The following is a 26,286-nucleotide window of genomic DNA, read 5'->3' as shown; positions in this document are numbered from 1 at the left end:
AGCTAAGAGAGAGACGAACCAATCGTCCCATTGATCGATGGGACGTTCAAGGGCTCTCAACTGGTCATGATATCGCTCTAGGTCGTCGAGTAAAGTTTGGAGTCCTGTGGCCGACTCCTCTCTGAGTGGCCGCATTGACCTTAATGCTTTAAGATGCTCTTGGGTCAACTGACGTCGGTGGTCATAGCGTGACTCCAAAGTTGACCAAGCAATTCCATAATTCGGGCCAGTTATTTGTAGGCTGTCGAGAGCTGACTTGGCCTCTCCAAGAACGCTTGTTTTGAGATAGTATAGCTTGTCGACGGATGATAGTGACTCATTACCATGAATGAGGCATTTGAATAAATCTCTGAATGCCTCCCAATTCTCTCGTCGTCCGTTGAAGGTAGGTAGCGTGATTTTTGGTAGCCAAGAGATATCCCGCGTTGGATTTGCCTCAGGTGCTGGTTGGTGTTCGTGCATACGGATGAATCTCGTGCGTTCATTATACAATCATCCCCTTGATTCGACATAAATCATTTCCACAGCGAAATACTTGTTGTCGGCGAAGTAAGGTTCGTTTTGAACTGTTTCATCTGACAACAGTTTGAGATAATTCTCCGTAAAGCTAGCCCAGTAACCTTCGAGAAGCTCGAGTCGGCTAGAGACGAGACCCTCACTCCATTGATCAGGTAGAGTGTTCTAGATCACTCTTGACGAGTTTTCGATTACTTGGCTCAGGGCAAGTTGAGTACTCAGCGACTCCATGTCTCTGCAAGGCAAAAGTTCGGTCGTGAAAGCAACGAGGAGGAGAATATATCATTTGATTGCTACAGAGAAGTAGCAAGATATGGTGAGCTGCGCCGCCCCAAGAAAGGCGAGCCAGACGTGCATGAGATTTGAGTATTTGATGGGTAAATGCGGTACAACAAAACCGTTGTTGGTTAGCTGTTGCGTAGCATTCTATCTTGAGCGTTGTTGCTCGTCAATTCGTGTTGGAGGTATCGTTACTTCGAGCATATAGAACAGGCGAGATATTGTGATTGTTGTTAAACACTATCACCTGCAAGGAAAATTCATTCGAGCAGCCGAAGGGGGCTCTCTCTCGGTCGATGCGAACAGCCGTCGTTGACTGTCACTTAATCGACGCGAGCATGTACATTTGCTTCTGCTATGCCCTTCTCCCGGGGCAGGGGAGGTTAAACACGTACAGAGTAACAAAGAAGAGGTTACAAGACAATGAAGCGTGAGAGATAATTGCTCGTGCGGGTTGGAAATATGGCTAGCTACCGACATACGTATATGCATATATGTCAGCGTGAATGCACGTCATGAACACTCAAAGAGCCTCTGCAAGCCTGGCAAGCAACGATTCGAGAGTCATCTCAACGGTCCAACATCCGCACGGGTGACACAACAAGCCATCCTCACACATCGAGCATTCAGCCGCGCGCCTCAAATCCAGCTCGAAGGACTATGTGCAAAAATGCATCGGCTTGATAGAGCCTGCCGGATCGGGGAGCAGGCTGGACTCGAGAGAATAACTTGCAACAACATCACTTTATTTCGACACACAAGAATAGGTTTATTTCATTACAAGAGGATCTTTTTTAAACTAAATTACTTACACAGTACAAAGGACAGACGAGGAGATTCTCACAAGAAAAAAAAACAGTTTAGGCCAGAACAACGGAAAAACTTCTACTTGTCGACGACACTCTGCTCACTGCTCGACTCTTCTTCTTCCCTCTCTATTATCTTCTTTTGTTCGTCCGCCAGCTCTTCTTCCGGCGCTGCTATCGCCGCTTCTCTGCGCCTAATTTGACGACATTTTCGGCTGCTGACGGAACACCAACTATGTGCTAGTATATTGTACGGGGTAGTTCAAATAGCCTATTTAGAGGAGACAAGATTGTAGCATAAGCTCAGTTTTTATGTCGAAGAATAATTTTTAAGGAACTTATGTTGATCTGACTTTGTGGGCAACTACTCGCCTAAAAATGGCAGTCCCTTCAACTGTTATTTCGAATTAAAAAGAGGAAGTTTTAGTGTGTATGCACTGCACCTATACTTATAAAATAAAATTTACCGGTAAAGTATCATGCATGCTCAATTGACAATACAATTCGTTTTTTTTTTTAGGAGAGTCGGAATTTCAAACTAATAAACAATAAGCCTAAATGTATGTAGGATCTATGATACATTTACATGCTTCTTTATTTTATGATAAGAGTGGCAGTGCATAGGCCCTAAAAGAGTAACAGCAAAGATTCACTCTCATAGTACGTAGAAACGTTTGGAAGTATCTACAACTTGTCTGGCGATAGGTGCGTGGACTACGACAAACATGTCTGTGAAAAGATATCTTGACATGCAAAATAGATGCTTAGTGTATTCTCATACACGGAGGATTATCGTCCAAATGAAAGTCGATTCTTAAAATAGCATCCTCGTTCATTAATGTGTTGCAACCAAAAAGTACGATGTATGACACAAACATTTTAAGTGTATGCGACATCATAAAATTAAGGTGTATGTAAACGGTTATATTGCGGGCATACACTGCTAATCTCGATGTCACAATACATACACCAAAGTTTTCAGTGAACTCTTGAATTCACTGAAATTTTCAGTGTATGTTTAAGCGTTCACCGAAGTTTTCAGTGTACGTTTCAGTGTATATCTAGAATTTTGAGGTACTGTAAGATGAGCACTGCATTCACGTTGGTAATGACTTGCAGCATCCATTACGCTTAACATACACGTGCTATATGTTATTTTTCATAAAAAAGCCGACGAAATAAGGTCATATGCATATGATGCGTTTTTACGTAGGTTTTTATGATACATTTAACCTTATTAGAAGGAAAAAAAGGAAGTAATTTTTTTAGTCGAACGAGGGTAGAAGATATCAATAATTTTATTTTTAACAGTAGTTTGCCCAATAATAGGAGTTAAAAAATGCAGTAATATGTCTATCGACATTTTATTGTGTCTCTTAATTTAATTACTTTAAAAATTGACTTTTTACTTAACTAAATTATAATTAGTTCGGTAATATGTGTCAAATCAGAGTTTACATAAATTATTATCGCATTTTCAAGCTTAACGTTTACGGAGTATGGAGATATATAAAAAAAAGAAGACAATTTTTTACTTTACATACTTATGCATTATACTTATACAATATATATTTTTAGGCTTACAAAAGTTAGAAGCAACATTGTACATTACTTAGTTTCAAAGGCGATATTGGGTGGCAATATAAATAGTGTTATCCTCGTTTATGGACAAACAAGGACATAATGATGTTAAGTTGGAATATCCACATTTTCTGATATTATTATCTAAAAATACAGTATAAGCAAATATGTGGGCATCGAAACTGATCATTTTGTAAGACTTAAAAGTGAATTGAATATCTTTATCGATTACAAAAATATCTTCAATTCTACCAAATCGTGGACTATTTTCTTTAACTCCAATAGCAATAACTGTTACTTTTTTATGAACAAAGTTATTGATGGTAACACTATTGAAGCATGTTTTGCTCTTTGCATTAGGGAAATAAAAATGAATTAGATCGTTCGGTACTTCCTTTCTGCATTCAATATATCTATTACTATATTTGGTGTACCTTAAGTGAATTTGTCCTAATGAATATCTAGTTGCAATAGTTTTTAAAATAATTACTTTTGGAGATGAGTTATTGGCAATTTTTTTTATTTCTCGATGTTTTGACTCCATTCGGTCACTAGATGTTTTTATTATAGGCCCATTTTCTACAACCAATCTAACATAATGCAACAGCAAATGAAATTTAGGCTTAAGATATCCGAAGTATTTTAAGTTTAATTTTAGAAGATCCGTACTATACACTTTTAACTGTTCTAAATCGTCATTCGTTATAACAGGAGATGCCACGATACTGATAATTTGTCGAAGACATATATAAATTTCCCATAGATGATGATTTTGTGGGATTTTTTTACCTACAACAAATCCGAAATACCGAGCAAAAAATAGTGATTCCGCTGCCGACATCTTTAATTTTCCATTTCTTTTGACGTACTCTATATCAATTACAGGGGGTCGGTTAGCAAAATCAAAATCTAATAAAGTCAACCTTCAGTTAACGTAATTTATATCGATGAGGCTTTCTTTAATTAAATGTAGTAATAAGTCTGCCATTATATAGTTAGCGATACCTTCTGATAGATCATGCATGACATCAAACGTCATGCAACTTATTACGTGATAGTCTTGCAAGACGTTGAAGATGCACTCCTCTTTTATCCCTGTCGCTGGAGTATCGATATTTAAAACATCGCTGTTGCTGACGATAAGGCTTACGCCGAAGAAAAAATAACAGCGAGTAAATCGTAAACAGCAAACGTTTATTTTCAATTGCGTACAAGCTCGAAGTTACAAAGTGAACTGGAAGCCAGGCTCTCTTTTCTTTTTTATTTAAAGAACGGAAAACAAAGAAAAGACTGTTTTAAACAGAATATCGCGGTTGCCTGGCAACCTTGTTTTTTAAGCATACAAGCGCTCTGCCGGCTATTGGGATTATGCCTCTACCACGTGACCTCAGTATATATATGACTAATATAGAGGAGAAATAACACAGGTCTTATGGGAGGAATCTTGTTTTTATTTTTTTTTCGCACTTAAAAAGATATTGAGCCTAAAAAGGTTGTAAATTCCATGTTACTGATATAATGAGAGTTACGTAGTTATTTTTTTCCTTTGGTGAATTCGTTCATGAAGGTTAAAACAGCGTTTTGAACGTATACGGAGTGCCGTTTAACCCTACTTTGAGCTGTTGGTTTATCTCTGAGCATTAGCTCTACCGCCCACTCCAGCAGCTGCGTCGAAATACTCACAAAGGCTTGCATAAAAATCATAAAGAAAAAGAGAGTCTGCCTTTCTACAATTTATTATTTGCAACAATCGCTATTATACTTTTCTATCGTTCTAAGTAGATCTTCATTTTCTTCTACTTGAGTCATGCTACTTTTTCCATCTATATAGCAAACACGGCAGAATCTAGTGTTTGAAAATGATTCCACAAAACCTAAGATGCCGTTAAGGCCAAGGTTATCCCCAGTAACTAAATTTGTGAGTAAATAAATTCGTTGACTCTTACCATTAACTTTAATTAACATTTCATCAGATCTTAATTTGTGCAACTCCATTACAAGGCTCTTAAAAATTTTTTTATTTCCATACTTTTTTTTATCTTTTGTGTAAAAAAGATCTGTGACAATGATGCTCTCCAATTTCGAGGAATAATTTGGCGGAAAAAAGGCATCGTGCCATATCCACATCCAATTTGATTGTTTCCTGCATGGGAGCTGAGTGCATTACCCAACTCTACAGCATCATAATAAAATATAAAAGGTAAAGCAATGCCATTACCCTGAAAGTTTTTAACGATTTTTTTCCAGGATTTTCCATGAGCAAAGTTAGTTAAAACGTTTTTTTCGTTTTCCACTGAAGTTTTATACGACAGAACAGCTTCAAACATGCCATCTTTTTCCAGTATTTTTCGTAAGGACAATTCTATTGATATGTGGTAGCTAATTACTGATTTTTCATGCAGAATAGTATCGGTTTTCAATCTTTTCAATTGCAAAGTTTCAGCAACAATATTTTCTTCAGGATCTGTATATAAGCCTAGGGATTTGTACAAACCACATCTTTTAATTTCGCTACTGTGATTAATAAAAGGATCCCTGAATTTATAAAAGGTTCTATTTATTTCTGTCACTACTTCTTGAGAGGCAGCATTATTCAAATTTTTCTGTAGAATTCGTAGTAATGCAGGATTATAAACATCTTTAACGAAATCTCGTAGTAAATTTAAAATACATTGAATATTTGCCCGAGAAAAAGATAAATTACTGTACAACTCGCACGTTAGCTTAACAATATCAGGATCCAAGTCCATTACATTTTTTTTCATAAATCTACAGTGATTAATTTTTTTTAAGTGAGTTTTAAAAATGAAGTAGATGTGATAGAGCAAGTTTTAATAAAAAAATTTTTTATTTATGATACTTACATACAATTTTGGCTAACATCAAACTTGTGAACTGTACTCTCTGTTTTAAACAGTTCTTATATATTAATAAAAATAAAAAAGATTCAAAGTATTTGAGTAATTTCTTAGTAAATATTAATTAAAGTACCTAATCACGTATACAATTTTTAGAAAATATGTAATACATCGCTTTAATCTTGCAAAAACAGTTTTAAATTTAATTTTTTTTTTTCTAAGTTGCATCGTTTTACCATAACAATTCTCATAAATCTAGTTATTATCTTTTTCTTAACTTTTAAATAATAAAGTACTTAGTAATGTAATTTTTAACCAAACGTTTCTGAAAAAGAAACAACTCAAGTTTTTAATTTTACTTTAATATAGTTAACAGGTACGAAAACATTAAATTCTCCAGAGTAAGCTTGCGGAGAATTAAAAAAACTTTCACTTTTTATTGAGGTCTTCAACTCTTTGGTACCATTTTCTCTAACTCTACGGATAAGCTAGAAATTGAATTAAACCCTAACATTTTTTTCTCTTTGCTTAAATTATACGTGTGGTACTGATAAAAAGACCACAAATGACCACAGGCATACGGATAATCCAACTTAAGCGAAAAAAATAGCAAAAAACAAAAGTTTACGCCTTTGAAAGCATCGTTAAAATCATACAAATACTTATCTAAAATAACGTGGTAACATGTTACCGAACCTAGTTCTCCACAATACACAATGTACGGTTGGTACGTAAGACCAACGCTGTCATATTTTTCTTTAGTAGCAACCCTCAGTTTATCCAAATCTTGATGTGACCACAAAATTTAATCAGAGTGAGTGCTAGCTATCGACATATATATTATACTTAAAAATAATAATAGTAAAAATGATAATCGCGTAAAAATTAAACGTCGCTCCCATTAAAACAACTTTTTCATAAAAAAATTAATTTTTTAAATAATTTCACATCAGTTGAGTAAATAGTTACTACTGTATTTTAAATTTAACATTAGTGTCCTTTACAGCTTATGAAATTTTATGTAAAAATCAGTGGAACGACATATTTAACTATTATAAAATTATTCCAATACTTTATGATATAGATTACATGATTGTACCTTAATGTGAGATACATAAGATCGAACTATCTTGGTTGGTGTTGGTTTCCAATTGACTCTGTTACTTCTTCCTTTCAAAGAATACTTTAATAAACTTGGTAAAAGTAGAGGAATAAACTCTGGTATTGAAACGGTTGATATACAAGTCTTTTCGTTTTCAGTAATTGTCACTTTATTCGCTGTAATCATCGACATACGTTTAATTTAATCATGTTTGTACAATATACATGTATGCATATATAACCATTGTATACACATACGAGAATCACTACAAAAGTACTTGTGACTTATTGCATCGAAATTGGAATAATTAATTGGAACGAATATAGTATCTCCAGTTTTAAGGGTCGAGTTACTGTCCACGTTTTTTTTTCTTTTTTTGGTGGGAGGTTCGCTAAGAGCTTTAAATTGTTTTTTAGCATACAGTATGACTTGATGCACAAGAATCTCGAAAGTTGGCTGTACCCCTCCAAATTTTAGATTACAGTCTATTTGAACCTGAAAAAAATAGAAAGTTTTGTTGTATATGATTCAAAATGTAAAATATGTAAAAAAATATTTATAAATAGTAAAATTGCAAGCGTTCCAGTGCAATATGCATAGTATCATTACATAGTTGGTAACAACGTATAGGAGCAATAAATATGATTTGTAGTTTATATTTTAAGTGCAGGCAAGTATCAATTAAAGAATTGTAATTACCAATTCAGGTGCTAAGGTGGATTGGAGGATACAAAATTCTTCAAAAATATCCCTGCCAGTCTTGTATATGCAATCTTTACCATGACGTAAATTAAACGTTTCTACATATTTCTGAAAAATTTCCTTTCTTCTTTCCTTGCTTAGATCATCAGCAGCTGATAATTGCAAAATAGTAATATTTATCTTGTTAGTGTTATTGCTATCTAAAAGTTTTCATAAGGTATAATGGCAAAAATCTAGGTATTACATATTGATATTTTTTTTATTTTTCGTATCTATTAATTTTATGTGCGTGACTAAATATTTGATTTAGTATGTTCAATTGTATTTCAGATTGTAGTATTTAATAATAAAAAAATGAATTTTAGATTTTCAAAAATATATATTAAGGAATTTACAACTATTGGTAGACAAAGATGTTTATAGATACACTACCTTATCTCATAATGTTTATAAGTATTACCTTTAATAGTTTCACTTGACTTTTTATTTGTTAAATCAAGTATATTGACTGTATGACCTAAGAGTATTCGAAATCGGTAATACTCATTTAAAAGTTCACCACTGGCGTTTTATAGCTCTCGGTGATCTCCGTTACGAAACACTGAAGAGGATTGATAATAGAGAGAACTCTTCTCAGTGGGGAATAGTTCTACGATACATTCACTTAACTCAGTTAATAGCTTACTGCTTAACCTAAAATAAAATACAGAAAATTTATCATTACACAAGTAGTTACACGAGTGTGCACATCCACACACGCATTCTTTTATAAAGTAGAATCTGTACTTGAAGACAGGTGAAACTACAGTCCACCATGCAATAACTGTACAATCAAGATGGAAATTTCAATCTACATGGTACACGTTAAAGAGCAAGTCAACTGAATCGTGTTTATCAACAATTAAAAAACTAATGTTTAATTCGAAAATGAACTGATCTTGTACAAACTGCATAATTATCCAGAGAGTATTGAGTCACTAGGTGCCACACATACATTTGTAATAAATTTATAAAACGGCAAAACGTAGTAATTAGTTATTTATTTTGTGGTTTTAAATATATGAAACTTTCTTTTTTTACACTCATGAGATTTTTTAAAAATATTGACAAATTTCGAGAGCCGGGTCTACAATCTGAAGAAATTACTGTGAACTACTCTGAATTACTCAATATCTATCAATATTTTAAGAACTAATTTCACAAAGGGCACTTTATACGTTTCTCTGATTTTATACTCATTTTTGAAATTTGAATACAGCTAAATGTGCATGACGCAACTTGTCGAAATCAAGATAACTTTAGAAAATTTATCATATTTTAGTTAAATATATCTTACTTGTATGGCTCGGATGTATTAATACTTTTTTTCATCTCAAATGATATCATTATTTCACATAATGGCGTTCTTAAGACTTTTTCAGTCTCTATGTAGTGGTAAAGGATTATTTGGCCTTTGTGGTTATCATTGCTTGCAAGAAATTTAAAGAGATCTTTACTCCTTACGACTACAAAAAAATTTATGTATTGCTGATGTGCAGATATGTATTCATTTTAATTGCAATCGTCATCTACGTAGTCTACAAATTTGTTTTTCATTCCATTCAAAAAAACTGTTGCTAGCCTTTTTTTAACTAGAAATTATTTTAAATTATAATTTTTCAGTTAGATTTTCTAATTAACTTTGCATAAATGTAGAGAGCATTTATTGTTGGAATTTTTAATTCATTTTTTTTTTTAAATTTTGATACGAATGGTAATACGATGATAGTGTCCGAATTCAAATTATTTGAAACCCTGTCGAAAAATCTATGATAAATAAGGTTTTATGGGTTACACATAAAATAAAATATCAAAGCTAAAAAAAGCACTATTATGAAATTGAAAAGAAAGACAAATAGTTTTTCGATGATGCACATTCGGGTAAAAAAATTTTTATAAGAAATTTAAAAATTACTTGTTGGATATTTTTCGGCAATGTTCTTCAATTTATCTATTTTGTTAACACACACGTCTGTTTTAACATCATCGCGGCCACTGTCAGCTCCACACTTAATGTTTTTTTCTTGAGAATCATCATTGGTATTTTTATTAAACTCGTCTCTATCATTAGTGTCGCAATTTTGATTGGATCGTTTTGCTAGATCTACTGTAAGAGATTCTATTGAAAATTGTTGCTCATTAATATGTAAATATATCTCTTGTGCTTCTTGCGGAGCAATCTGTTCGATAACAATATTTAAATCATCAACGCCATTATTTCCTGCTTTCTCTTGAACTATACATGTGCCAAATACTTTTTTAAAACTTCTTAACTTTTCGATAAAGTACTCTTTTTTTTTCATAGTTTTGGGGGAGAAAAGATATTGTTTCGTGTTCAACGAAACAACACGGCTAGGCTGATGTTCGAAATAAAAGCAAGCGGTGGAGGCCGCTCAGATGTCATTGGAACATGCAGTCGTCACCTTGGCAACGGAAAAAAATCGGCAGCTAGCGTTGTAGTTCAGGACAGTAAAAAAAGGGGTTTTTTTTTAAAGCAACCGTGTTGCGAGTGGCTGCTTGGAAAGGTCGTGGAGGTCAGCCCTGGGAGCGATGGCGTCGTGCGCGTAGCCAAGGTCAAAACTTCACAAGGAGACTACCTCCGAAGCGTTACCAAGCTGTGCCCCTTGCCTAATATTTAGGATCACGATAATTTGTAAAACATGAGTTCACCCAATTACACAACCCATCACTCATGCTACTCTCGTACTTTGCATCTTTGCTCTCACTTTCGCAACGGGGGGAGCATGTTTCGTGTTCAACGAAACAACACGGCTAGGCTGATGTTCGAAATAAAAGCAAGCGGTGGTGTCCGCTCAGTTACTTTTGCTTGTCCTAGAAGACAATAATTTTGATAGCAATTATCCACTTATAAGAGTATAAAATTCGTTACATATTTAACTAACCAAAATCTGATAGAAAAAAAGTGATGTTGTTTACGAAAAAAACTTGAAAAGTCAAGTCAATAGTGAAAATCTTTTATGCTGTTTGCTTCAAAATTTGAAAAGTTCAAAGAATAAAAATAATGATTGTTAAACCACAAAATCAGACAACGAGGAAGTATTTAGTTCAAGTTCAGTCAATTTTTTTATGTGTATAAATAGAAATAGGTGTATCTTTAACAATAATAGTACCACTTAATAATCATTCAGTCAAGAATAAAGGTTACCCAAGTTGTAATTTTGTATCCTTGTACCATGATACTATGATACGTTAATAAAGTTATTAATACACGGGAAGCTTTTTAAGTAAACCCGGTAACGACATCATGCGTGCAGGCTTGAAAGCTAGCAAGTTGCAAGAATGCATGCGTGTAAGGTGTCGAGTTGCAAGTTTGCATGCATGAAAGGTAAGTAGCGAGTTTCGTTTTACACGGAAATCTCCGTGTGTTGGTACACCTCCGGCGATATATATATATATATATATATATATATATATATATATATATATATATATATATGTCTAGTTTTTGTTTTGCTTCGATGTCAAACGTCAATGAGAAGGCTCTAGTCTTAAGAAAAATGTATTTTTAATAATTTTTATTTGTCAAAAATGCCCAGAATGATGTCACGTGTGCAGGCTTCAAAGTTATTTTGAGATTCATAGTAACCTACATCCATTGATGAAGCTACATTTTTTTTTCTTTTTATATCCAAATTATTAATAAATTAAACAAATATTTAGAAAATTAAAATTGATTCTCTATAGAAACATTTTTTTTTGTTCGTTCGACAAATAAAAAGTACAATAGGATACACATGCACTATTTCTTAAACTAATCTTGGTATATATTTCTAATAAATATATTCCAACTTGAATAGATTGAATAAAATATAAATTTTCTGTGACAGTGTTATTGTAACAGTATTGAATTATTATACTTGAACTATAATTTCATAGTGTTGACTGTAGACTTCATTGTCAACTCTACTTGGGACTGCACTTTTAACGTCTCTTGATTAGATTCATCTTGAAGCAAAAAGGTAAGTTTGGAATAAGTTTATGCTTTAATTATTAAGGAGAAAAAAAAGGGATGTAATATTTCAAACAGGAAAAATTAAATTATTAACCTTTTAAGTACTCATACAGTACATAACCTTCAAACTTTTTTCCTGAAACCTGATTTGGTAAAGCTTTCAAGCCTGCACGCACGATGTCGTTACCAGGTTTCCGTAGCTTTAAGAAAGGGTTTGACTTTTCAATAAGTTGTAAGGTACAAAGTTTTAATGATGCGTGTGTGTAACCAGGAACGTTTTTTTAAAATAGTACGTATATGTATACTATACCTGAGAAACACGCTATAAGATCGTCGCACTTCCAGTAACGTAGTAGAATTTGAACGAAAGAGTCAGCCATTATCTCATTTTTATGTTCTTACTGCTGTATACACCGAAGGCAAAAAAAATTCACTGGTACATAAACTCACGACCATATGATATACGGGCCACATAACCTGTAATGTGTCAAAAATACCCTACACGGCACCTTAAGTTTCACCGAGATTTTGGATGCATCCTGCGTCGTACATCGAGAATTTCGATGTACGATATATTTACACGCAAAGTAACCGTGCACACACACCTTAATTTTTTATTATCAGTGTACGTTAAAAATAACGTGTCATACATCATACTTTAATGTTCATACATGCTTATTAACGATGCTCTTTTATTTTTATCGAAGTTTTCAGTGCTTGCACGTGAGAACAGTGATTATTTAGGACAATAATCCTCCGTGTAGTTAAGAGGTGAATGCATTTTAAGTTTGACAATAATACTTGCAATCAGCTCTACGTACACTTGTTTATGACAAACTAGCGGCCCCCTTATCTCGGCTTTGCCCGAGACTCACTAAATGAAACACAGTAGTGTGTTGACATGTAATGAGAAACGTTTTCAGTTAAAAATTTCACACCTATTTCTGACACTTCTCAGAACAAAAATCTTTTTATTAAAAACATATTTGTTTAAAATTCATACAGTTTATTTGGTGAAGTAAAAAGCTGTAAAAAGTGAAAACAATGTACTTATGCTGAAAAGTACCGTGCATTCCTTATGCCATAAAATAATCGTTGGCCTTAAAAGGCAGTTGATTTGCAGTTTCTCCCGTATAATCTATGAACAGGGCTATTTTTCAAAGCTGTATCGGTTTAAAACTCACAAAAAATGTATAATTACAAAAAAAGTTTTTCTCTTATCTCACAACTTTATTACCAGAGCAACAAAGTCCTGGAGCTTAATCTCAACGCCTTTTATCGCAACCAAAATACAAATACATATTCTACCCATTTAAAAATCTGGGAGATGCAAGAGATTACTACAAGGGTTATAGTAAAAAGCTGATCTCTTACTTAATAAATTCTTCATTTATTGATTTTCATACTACTTTAATCTCGATAAATGTTCAGTGTCATTTTCTTGACGCCAAAAATTTTATTCATTCAATGCATTAGAAGCTTTCCTTCCGATTCGACTTCTTGCTACTTTTGGCATAGTTAAGACTTTCTTAAGCCCTAAAGACCATTTTTTTTCAACTTTAGAAGGTTGTAATATATTTTTTGGCAAGGTAGTTTGACGTTCGATGACCTTTAAAAGGACCAGTGAGCATCTTAAGGAAGCTCTTTCTTGACTGAAGTTTCCAGAAAACGTGATTGCCTCTATACCTCAGGATGATTTTCTTTGGCTTGTTATTGTAGCACCACACTGATCGGGAGGAAAACTACAACATTTAAAGCTTTGAAGCTGATTGTGAAGCTCTTTCCCAACAGCTGGTATAACGTTAACGAAGTTGGTATCTAAAGCATCTTCTTTTTGTAGACTCAGTTGGTTTGGTGATCTAAGGTGGAGAGATTGGTTCGTGATGCTTGCCCGTTGGAGACTGTACCGTTGGCTCAAGTTTATTTTTCCTTCATAGCTGTTAGAGTCTCCTAGCACGGACCTTGGAGAGGATCGGTGATTCCTGGTCAAATGCTTAGAGTCAAGAGGATAATATAGGGTCGTCGGTCACTGGGGTTCCCAGCATTGCGACGAACGACTCCGCTCATGACGTCTGCCAGTGAATGACTTGGTTTAATAGTGTCCAACTTTACATAGTCTTTTAGCCGATGAATAACAGTTCCGGAAATAGTAGTAAAAATGTATTTGTTGGCAAGGTACTCAAAACTTAGGTGGCCCTTAAAAGAACCACTGAGATTGATGATTAAGTAGGAAATGTAAATACTTATAATGGCCCTGAAAAGGGCTAGTGTTGACATTTCCAGCAATTCCTTATAATGGAGAGCCAGCTGCGGCTAGCTTGACTCTTATCCTTGGAATATTTGTGTACGGAGACCGTACAGGAGGGAGATAGGGGTAAACGCACCATCTACCGTACACCCGTAAATTCACTTTATTTTGCTACCATGATTTTAAGAAAGTTTGATACTAAATATTGACTCAGTAAATTTTAAATTGTTATTTAGGATCTCAAGAGAGCACCGAAATTTTTTTGAGGTGTTACAGCTTGTTAAAATGATTTTATAATAAAAATATGAAATAGAAGTCGTGTTCCTATTTCCGTACTGCCGTTCTCATTACCGGACCCCATCTACCGTACGCGTTCCTATTACCAGACCCCATTCACCGTTTGACGACAGATTTGACTATAACCTCACATTTTTGTTTACAACTGCATATCGATCTCAGTGCCTGCTACATAAATCACGATGAAAATGTCAAAAGCAGAGAAAGATGGAAAATTGAAAATCAAGGAAAAAACGCCAAGTCAATTATGCAATTCTAAAAATTAGCAGACAGAAAAATCAAAAAAGAAAAACAATTACAGAGAGAGAAACAAAGATAATAAAAAGAAAATAAAAAATTACGAAAGCAAGAAGAGAAGTTACAAGCCATTGTAAACAGAAAAAAGTCTGTTGAGGAAGATTTAATGGACGAGACAGAAGCTATTGATTTGCAAAAGCAGATTGGAGAACTTCAAGAGAAACAATCAAAACTAAACCAAAAAAAAAACAAAGATCTATCATGAGTAATTTTTGTAATGCAAGTTATTCTTGAATATTAATAACATCGTAAGTTGATTACTCTTATAGTCTCAAGCTTTTTTACTGATTTTTGTCAGTCTAATTAAAATATTTAAAAGCAATAATATCTCATGATATGAAACAGAAATCGTTTTAATGAATAAATTTTTTTTTAATAAATGCAAATAAGTTATTTCATATAAACAAGCAGTAATTAAACTTAAATTAGTTTCAGCTTAACGACAATTAAATCTATTAATACTAAATAAAACGTCACTTGGCAAAAATTATTCAATAATAACTTGCATTACAAAAATTACTCATGATGGATCTTTGTTTCTTTTTTGGTTTAGTTTTAATTGCTTCTCTTGAAGTTCTCCAATCTGCTTTTGCAAATCAATAGCTTCTGTCTCGTCCATTAAATCTTCCTCAACAGACTTTTTTCTGTTTACAATGGCTTGTAACTTCTCTTCTTGCTTTCGTAATTTTTTATTTTCTTTTTCTTATCTTTGTTTCTCTCTCTGTAATTGTTTTTCTTTTTTGATTTTTCTGTCTGCTATCTTTTAGAATTGCATAATTGACTTGGCGTTTTTTCCTTGATTTTCAATTTTCCATCTTTCTCTGCTTTTGACATTTTCATCGTGATTTATGTAGCAGGCACTGAGATCGATATGCAGTTGTAAACAAAAATGTGAGGTTATAGTCAAATCTGTCGTCAAACGGTGAATGGGGTCTGGTAATAGGAACGCGTACGGTAGATGGGGTCCGGTAATGAGAACGGCAGTACGGAAATAGGAACACGACTTCTATTTCATATTTTTATTATAAAATCATTTTAACAAGCTGTAACACCTCAAAAAAATTTCGGTGCTCTCTTGAGATCCTAAATAACAATTTAAAATTTACTGAGTCAATATTTAGTATCAAACTGTCTTAAAATCATGGTAACAAAATAAAGTGAATTTACGGGTGTACGGTAGATGGTGCGTTTACCCCTACGCCGCTGACTAAAGAATATCGCGTCTTCAGGTCGTTTTCCGAATAACCAATCGCTCATCGTTAGGCAGGAAAGTGGGTCTGGAGAATACCCTCTCTGTAGGTATGCCGTTGGAACGACCACTAAAAAGGAGTCCGTTGTGGCTGCCCGTACTCTTTAGGGCTGTCTTCCCTGACTTGCATTTGAAGTAGAAAATTCTCTGACGGCACCAGGCCAGATGGTTGAACGGCCACAAAACTCTGAAGTGTTTGAGCAGGTTGTTCTTTGGCTGGATACGTCTTCTAGTATTTCACCAAAGACATTGACATTTTGGACGCATGCTTTTCCATGGTCTCGGTTATCTTGGCGATCCGGGGTGAAAACCGATATACTTTGCTTGCCCATGAAGTAAGAGTGTCAACAGTAGTCGGGATGCCTAGCTGCACAATTAACAACTCTGTTCTTGGTATCCTGCCAATGAACGATTACAATAATCGTGAGCTCGATGGGGCATCTTATAACCACTCTTCACTATCTTCGACTGTAGGTGGCTTCAATTTTGCCTCGACGCCACCTAGCGGATCCTACTGAGCTAAAGCTAGCTTATTTTAGTAAAACTTTGAGCTTATTTATCACTGTTTTTACTAACTTTTTCAAAAAAAAAACCATGCGAAAACCATCTCATAATTATCTAGAATCTGTAAAATTTTACTCAAATCGGTTCAGTAGTTTTCGTGATTAGCGATTACAAGAGTTTTAGCGAGTTTGCTTTATATATTAGTAAAATAAGATATGCAAAACTAAGGGAGGAAAACAATTATCTAATTGATGTGATTCTATTTTATTATGTTTGTTGTTTATTATATTGTGTTTATAAGGAATCGAATACATGTGAATGATATATATGTATCTATATATATACATATATATACTACCTAACACGTTTAACCATTCTACTTTTCCTCACAGGTTCTCTGCTTTTTTCATCATCTTAATATACACTAATTCTACACTTTACTGGGTAAAAGCTTGTTCTTGTGTACAAATTTGCTTTACATAAAAATTTCGTAGGATTAGGAAATGAATAATTTTGTCGTGTAGAATTTATTAGGCACCAAAATGTAGGATATCTTAAAACAGTACCTGTCTGTTATTTGGTTCATATAATCATTCTCTCTTTCTCCGTTCACACATACATAATTCTATCTAATGTCTTCAAAAAATACTCCATACCATCATTACTTTATCAAAGAAAAAATAGTTAACAATACCTGATAGTTACCGTAGTCGTTGAAGATGACTTTGATGCTGGCTTCTTATGTTACTTCTTCACTAACCGTTTGATTGTAGATAGATCACTTGTTTTGGCGGGTAACTTCTTTGACTAGACCACGTTATACACAAAGCCAAAGCAGAGCACGATCAGTAGCTGACTCTTGGTATACGTGTGCAGGCTCACAGGTCAGCTAAGCAAATAAATGCGCGCGCTCGCACAGCCTACTCTCAACTCTCAACCTCTCGTTTACCAAGCTTATAGTTACTCTCTCCTGCCAATCTACTGCGCATTAATATGGCGCCATAGACTGCAGTGACTTGGCTGCCATGCGCGGTCTATTATATATGTCTATGATATGGCGCACCATTTTATATTAAATACACTCGACTTCAATGTACCGTTTGTTAACGTATCGTTTTAGTACATCGAACGCATCCATTTCCTGCATGTCATATCTCTCATAAGTAATTATGCTGTTTTATGACAATTTATTCTTGTTTATAAATTAAGACATACTTTTCTTACGGAGGAGTTTTTTCAGAAATTATCTATTTAAATAGACCAATTGTATAGATGAGCTTAGAGACCAAATAAAAAACAAACTATAGATAAATTGAATACTCGCTCCATGCAGAAAAAAAGAAAATAGATTAAACAACTTCAGCGGTACCAATGGATGAAAGAGTAGGCACAACTAACACAACCGAGTATAGAAGATGTTCATATTCCCGACAGTATCCAAATTATAACTAGAACGTATCAATTTTTTTGCATTTTAATATAAAGTCTTTGAAATTGTATGATTCAAAATACATGCATGTGTACTCTGGTAAATGGTTGCATATTGAATACTTTCTAGCTTAATGGCCTAAGAAATCTCATATTGACCGTGGTGAGATAATATAATAGGTATATAAATTTGTATTAGGAAAATTTATTTACGAATATTGGATAATCTACCATTATTGTTATTATTTTATTTAAAGTAAGACAGTTTTGATATTAAATATTAATTCATTCCATGAGTCTTACGAAACTTTAATACTTTCTTAAGCAATAATAATTTAATTTTAATAAATTGTTTTAGTAAAAATGTGACAATTTTTGTTAAATACTTTTTAAAAATATTTGTTTTTTTTTAAGCTCTGTAAATTAAATTTCACACTCTTGCTAATAGTTTTTTAAAAATTTCCACTTAATAATAAATGTAGAAGACAAAAATATTTGTAATCATTCTTTTAATTTTCACATTATTATCATTTATTAAACTGTATAGAAATGATAAAAAAATTTTCACGTACAGTCTTATAAATATTGATTTGTAGTAAGGAAATTAAAAATTTAATATGAATTTATTCTATAAGTCTTACGAAATTTATATACTTTTTTGAGAAATAATGCTTTAATTTTAATAAACTATTTTAGTAAAATTGTAACAATGCTTGTTAAATGCTTTTCAAACACATTCGTTTTTCTTTCAGCTTTGTTAATAAAATTTGATATATTTACCATTAAATTTTTCAAAATTTTCACTCAATAATAAATGTAGAAGGTAAAAGTATTTGTAATTATTCTTTGATTTTTATATCATAATTTATTGTACTGTCTGAAAGTAATGAAAAATTTTGCATGTACTGGCTAATGAAAATTGATTTGTATTAAGGAAATTGAAAATTTAAGATCAGATAATCTGAATTTACTGTTATTTTACTTAAAGGTTGAGTGTTTATGTATTTAATATTAATCCATTCTATAAGTCTTACGAAACTTGAATACTGTTTTAAGCAATGATACCTTAATTTTAATAAATTGTTTTAGTGAAATTGTGACAATGCTTTCCAAATAGTTTTCAAAGCCATCTGTCTTTCTTTTAGCTACATAAAGAAATTTTATATAACTGCAGACAAATTGTTATAAATTCCTACTTAATAATAAAAATAGGGGGTATGAATGTTTATAATGAGTATCAGAATTGTCATTCTATTTTTTTTCAATATACCATCTCAAAGTCATGAAAAAAATCTAATTTAATGGTTTATGAATATTGATATTGTATGAAGGTAATTTATCAATTATGATTATAAATAATCTAAATTTACCGTTGATATTAAATTTCAATTTAGAAAATTAATATATCCATCATTAATTGATTTTGTAGGTTTTCCTTAATTCTTATGTTGTTGTTAAAATTTTATTTTTCTCCCCATTTTTTACCATACATACCATTCCGTATGCATTTTTGAACTCATGGATAGCCACTGAAACTCTTCCGGATGGGCTGTAATGAACTCGATTTTATAAAATCTGCAGTAACTTCTGAAAATCGTTAAGCTTCTTAAGATCAAAGAGCAGTATTTCTTTTTTAAGCTTTTGAGTAGTCCGGTCACTTGGAACATTCGCTAGTGGTTTGTTGCAAAATATTTCATTCGAAGCTGTTAACAAATACAAATGAGCAAAAGACCGGTTCCGTCGTAACGTATCTCCCAGATCGTGTACCCACCTTGTATTGAAATATAAATACGGAGTTTGAAGTTGATTGAGCAGTAATTCAAACTCCAACATATTTGAAGATTCTAAGTACTCACACTTTCAAATCTTACTACAAAAGTATTTTGAAAAATTTAAAAATCATTAATAAGTTGTTTTACTTTTGCTTTGAACACAAAGATTTTCGTAATATGTCTATCTGTAAACATAATCGTTATTTATCAGACACACTGTTAATATAATCAGTGTACTATGTATAAATCAGTAGTTATTATTAAAAAAAACTCAAGCAATTTTGTACGTAGCATTTAATTATGAAAGTCACTTTCAGAATAATTGTTATCATAGTTAACCTTTTAAATATGTATATTTGTCATACAATTGCAAAGTCTGTCTCATTGCAAAGCAAGTCATTCTTTTTTAATTTTTTAAAATATCAAGGACTACTCAAGCACCAAAACGAGTACAGCTATATTAAACGTATTATATCATTTCTAGAAATTAAAGATAAAATTATTGATTGTATTTACTGTAACGGTTTGGATAATTTTTTAAACTTTAATGAAAACGTTAGAATTTTGTTCCATAAAATTATTACTTAGTTAATTTATTTTTGTTGAAATACATCATGCACTTTACAGGCTATCATTTTATCTTCAGATTATTAGTGAGTGTAGCTAAAAAAACTTAAAATTTGCCTGAGTTTATAGTAATCGATTAAAATCATGTACTAAAATTATTTATGACTTTTCAACCATGTTTTAGTCACAAATCTGGAAATGAAAAAAAAAAGAAAAAAATAATAATACAACTAAGACTTGAAACAAGCGCTATGTTGATGTTAAAAAATATTTAAACTATGATAGCCTAGTTGCGTAGGATTCTATGGTCTTGGGGTGCGCACGAAGTTAATCGTTGAGGAACTAGTATCAACGTCTTTAATAATGCAAAAACGAGAGAAGAACGCGTTGCGTGTGTACGACCTTCGTCCTTGACGGTTCCAGCCAGAGAGAGCCCCCTTAAGCATCTTATCTGCTTTACCCTTTTGCTCTCTCCAACTACAATCATCTGTAGTAGGCTTCGGAAGAAGGGGTCGCACCTACGTGTAGCTATGATATCGTTCGTGACACGTCCGAGGCCGCACCGCTATCGTCCTCGATGGCGATTTCCTTTTTAGTTTGTATGTTTGTGTTAGAGTAACTTTCGTGTAATGTTGTTTGTGTTGTATGTGAGATTCTTATTATATAGGAGTAAAAAGGGTGAAGAGAAACAAAAGCCCTGTCCTTGTTCCTCCTTTACACAAGTTTGCTAAATTGTTTTTTTTTGCGTAAACATTTATTGTTTTTGTTCACGCTCTTCTTCCTCTATAATATTGTGCAATATTGCAAAATTCTTATTTATAAATTCATAAAGTGTAATAATCTTCAAGTTATTTCTACTAATTATTAACTAATTATTTAATCCTACTATAAGTTATTTATGTTAAACTTAAAAAATATGGCATTACAGTATGGTATCATGTATCGTATAATATTACTTATTCTCCTACTGTTGATTCGATCATTCTTTTTAGTTTAAGGTGTGCGCTAACTATTAGTAAATAATCATTTTACGATACTTCTAGCGTAAGATTTAAAAAAAATAATTATAAAGATAAAAATACCCAATTTCTGAACCATTTTCTATTCGTAGCTTGATTAAAATATGACATTTTCACTACAGGTCATTACAATCAAATTTTTTGGTAAAATTCGCTTAAATCTCCAAGTATAACAGATATGACGATAGTTTACTTTTTACTCTTAATTATAAAACGTATCTAACACAAACTAAACTCTTTAGATTGACTTAAAACGAACACTACTTTTATATAACAGTAATGAATTAGTGCATTCTATTTGATGTCTTCGGAATTTCCAAAATTATTTATCTAAATGCATACTTCATGTATATCAGGATATAATTATCATTTACTTTCATAGATACACAAGTGAGTTTCAAATAAAGTAAATATGACAGTAAGATTATTATGTATTAATATATAAGTTTAATTTTCGTATAGTGCGTTACATTCCCAATTTTTAGACTGATTAATAAAATCCAGTAAAGCTAGATTTTTAAAAACTCGTAACGCTAAAGAATCTAGTATTCTTTCGTGAGGCGTTTGATTGTCGCTTTAAAAGGTAATAAATCAACAAACAGCTGTTACTTGTATGATACAAGTGCAACGCTAAAGTTTAATTCTCATCTGTAACTTATAATTTCTTAAAATATGACATGAATCCATCAACTGTTTAATCTGTCTCGTAGCGTTTAGGACAAAAAAATAACTGTAAACAACGATTTCCCTGTTATGCAGGTTTAATCAAGTTAATGCAACTATAATTTTTTCTTATATATATATATTATTACATGATACACAACATCATGATAAAAGCAAAAATGTTAGTAAGCGAAAGTATACCGCATGTTTAACCCTGACAGTGACTATACATGGAATTTAGAACTTACTCATCGAAAAAAATGCTTTAAGTTTTGTTACATGTTCTCTACGCGCATTGATATCGGAAACTGCATCATTTGACATAAATGCTCTTAAAACAAGGCGTTTTTTCTAAATACAAAGAGACAATCAATAAAAGAGAATACTCTATAACACAAGCCCCCCTTTCTTCCTGTGATATCAACTCGAGTGAATGACACGCATAGGCACTTGCATTTTTGTAAAGCTCCACTACTACGCCCTCGTTTTCTGATGTCTAATTTCTAATCTCGATGCCCATCTTTTTGGGAGACCTGTAATCAGCACTAGGCAGTTGAGCTTAGGAAGACAACGGGACTTCCCCTAACTGTTCCGTGTGAATACTGCGGGTATTGAGGATGACGTTACAAATTTTACCCTTTTTTGTACTATATACAAATAATATATTCAGTTTCATTAGTTAGGAATCTACGTGTGTTTGGTTTTTTTTTTTTTTTTTTTTCGTCAAGTGGTGTCCTGGTGTCTCTTTTGAATTTCGGGCCATCAATCGCACGGAGTGCTGTGTTGGTAGAAAAAGACAAGACCTTTCAGCACAAAATATGGAATAAACGTTAATATTGGAGCGAGGGAAAAACTGAATTGATATTTCCTTTTTGTTGCACGTACATGCTGCATACATTCAGTATGACCATCCCATTTTTTCTACCCTATACTGCGGAGTTGTGTCTCTAATGTATTTATATTAGATTTTTTTAAGACCTGAATGTTTTGTTGTAGTTTGACGTTTATTTATTAACGTTGAATCAAGCAGTATATTTTTTTATGTTTGAGGGCATCCATCGAATGTATGCTTTTTCGTTCGTATAGAAAATCGTGAATTAGTTTTTCGTTAGTCCATGAATATTTTTCTGTTTAACGTTTATCTGGTGACAATTTTGTCGGAACGTGAGACGTTATTATTACTTTCCTAAATAAACATAAAAATCGAAATTCGAATGCATAGCGTTTTTGGCAGAAAGCTAAAGGCAAACAATTCTAAAAGTACAATTGTTTTTTAGGTGTATTTTCGTTAGTCAGTACGATCCACAACTGATTGCACCTACTTTGTGTGGTTAGGAGTTTGACTATGGACAGTACTTGAAAATATAACCTTCTACCATAAATGACCTATTAAAATAACAAACAAAATTAAAACCAAAAACTCCATGAAATCGTACGTTTGTAGGTCAAAACAAAGTTCTTAATGTTAAAGTAGCTGAATGAATGGGCGTAACACTTCCTATGATTCTTTAAAAAAATAATTGTTATTCAACCTATTTTTAATTCATAAAATCATGAGCTGAAATGAAAACTCTCTCTGTGAAAGCAAAATAATTTTTTTGGTTTATTTTAATAAAATTTTTCATTGTACTTTTAAAATTGCGAATATAATATCTTGAGTAACAACTTAAGTAGAATTAAGTTACTATATGTTTAAGTTTCAGGAAGTTAATAAATATTTGGAGTAAATAGTTAACTTAAAGGTAAGAAATAAGATTCATTTTATTGGCTTTCAAAAATAATATGTACAATAAGTTATTCATCCGATAAGTTTTCATTTTAAGAAGTACACCAACATTGTAGAGACGTCTTAAATTTTCGAAGACACTTTTAAAAAGTTTTAGCTTATTACAAAAAATGTTATTTTTGATAATCATCAGTGTTGAATGAAAAAATATTCATGACATCATTCCCACATCAATGATATATTAAACACACGTATTGTCAATATGTAACAACGTTAAGCACTTTTTATCACGGCCACCAATCTTTGCTAGCCTAAAAATGTTTGCTTTTATCGCATCCGTAATATTTTTTTGTGATTCTAATTGTTTTCCTTTCTGTTTTCTTAAATAGTTACCCACGCCAGGATCATCAAAGACGACTTCGTCATCGATCAACCAGTTATGATAGGCCATTTCTGCTAGCCGCAAAAATCCGATGTTTTCAGCGAGAAATTGATCTTCGTTAGAGGTGAATATTCCAGCAATCACGGGTATCTTGAAAAAAATTGTGTTACCGGCTACTGCCTTCGTATTACAATATTATTTGTTTTTCCAAATTTTTTCAATACAAATCGGTGTTAACATATTTCTTTCTTTGATAATTTTCATGTAAAAATTTTGTGGATAATGGTTATTTAAAATAGGATTCCTATAAAGCTTACAGATCAAGAAGTTCATCGTTCATAAATAAACAAAAACAGTCTAAGCGAGAACCAAAAAAAATGTTTAAAAAATATATCTACCTGCATACTTAAAGCAAGATAGCAACAAGCTTCCATTAAGGCTTGACCAACGCTTTTTTCCTTTTACGAGGGGTATGCGTACAAGACGTGAATCTGCAGGTAGGTGGCATGACCCGATGTTTCGTAAAGTTTGACTTCGGTTGCCAATGCGTTCCTCAGATGCATTATTGATTCCACCGCTTTTCCTTCGTACACCTACAAAAAATACGAATTTTTTATCAACAATTATAGTTGTATTCTGATGTATAAGTTACCTCTTATTTTAGAAAGAAGTTGATTTTTTCCAACACTAAAGCAGCAAAGTAAAAATAATTATTTATAGTCATGCTGTTAAGATGATACTAGTGTTTACTCAACTCTTTTTATAGATAGGCAGTGCTTACAAAATTTCACTCACTCTTAAATATTTTTTTTCATTTTATTTTGATATACTTCGAAATAGTAAAATGTATTTACTATTGAAACTGTAGCAAAAAATCTCGTGAGACATTTCTATTTATTTTTACTGTTATTTTAAATTAATATAAAATTATACATCATTACTTATAAAATTCTGAGTATTTTCTAATTATGTGTTTTAATTAAATTATTCTGAATAGTGAAGATTAACAACAACATTTTAACTACCACCAAAGTGTATGTCAACATGTAATTTTTCAAATTAATCGAAACAACTATTTGATAAAATTTTTATTCAATAAATTAAAACATTTTTTTTTACCTAAAACAAAATTAATCGAATACGTATCCAATTTAGTAAAACATGTTACGAATTAAAAATATAATTCATATTTTATTTACATTATTGTGATCAAACACAAAAATAATTAACTATTTTCGTTCATCTCAGCAATTCAGTAAAAATGTATAAAGTTTTTCTCAAAATATTTCGATAAAATTTTAGTCTCTCAGCGGATTTTTTAAAATTGAATCAACCCATTTAAAATACAATAATAAAACTTTTCATTGCTTACGTATAGCATGTTTAAAACGTTTTAATTAAATATAGCTTGTACTTTTTCATTTTGTTCTAAATGTAGTTATGGACGAAATGGAGTTTGAAGCAATTTCTTAAATACCTCTTGCATTTTTCATTGTTCAACTACTAATGACAATTTTTCTTTTTCCATCCCTCTTAAATTACACAACACCCAATCGTGACAATAACTATACCTCCCTAAAACACCTAAGCGCAAACTATGAACAAAACCTCACGTATGCACGATTATTTACCACCAATTGCATCGACTACAGAAAAAAAAAAAAAAAAAAAAAAAAAAAGGGAACAAGGAAAAACAGCCAAACCTGTACCTGTACGCAGTTGTAAGTGTCGGTGAGCTCGGCGAGGCTGCTCGTCCTGCAAATGACGGCTCCAACGACGCGTCAGATCTTGCACTGACAGCCACCAAACTGCACGTGTCCTTCATCCAGCCTCTTACGAGATCGATGTACTCTTCCGTCGACTGGAAATCCTCAAGAATCTGGATGAACTGGCACATTGGCTCCTCGCCGAGCCAGTGGTGCTTTTTTGCCCATTTTTATGGAATTTATAACAAATCTTTAGCTAATAACAGATAGTTTTTTTCATTGGCTGACAGGTGAGACAATATATATATATTTTTTTTTTCGATGAAAATAATCTTACACGATCGCGTGCATTGGTACTATACTATATTATAGGCTCTGGTTTGTTATAGTTAACGCGCGTATGCCTTAATGAGAGTGATGGCATTTTCATAATGAATTTCGCAAAGATCTTGAATGCAGAATTTCGGTTACACGTCCCATGTGATTGGAGCTGTGATTTTGGCTATGGAGGCAACGGCCATGGTAATTACGGGTGATTTTTTAAATTTATTTAAATTTTTTTTTTAATAAGG

General features: G+C 32.6%; 1 pseudogene; it reads right to left on the bottom strand.

The window, feature by feature from the left end:
* Window positions 1-1,680: 1,680 nt before the first annotated feature.
* LOC149374290 (uncharacterized) lies at window positions 1,681-25,905 on the bottom strand (annotated as a pseudogene).
* Window positions 25,906-26,286: the final 381 nt, after the last annotated feature.

The sequence above is a fragment of the Copidosoma floridanum genome, unplaced genomic scaffold (assembly GCF_036245765.1).
Source record: "Copidosoma floridanum isolate Cflo_tuat_1 unplaced genomic scaffold, Cflo_Japanese_pri ptg000020l, whole genome shotgun sequence".
NCBI lineage: Eukaryota > Metazoa > Arthropoda > Insecta > Hymenoptera > Encyrtidae > Copidosoma > Copidosoma floridanum.
This window is presented reverse-complemented; position numbering and strand designations above follow the sequence as displayed.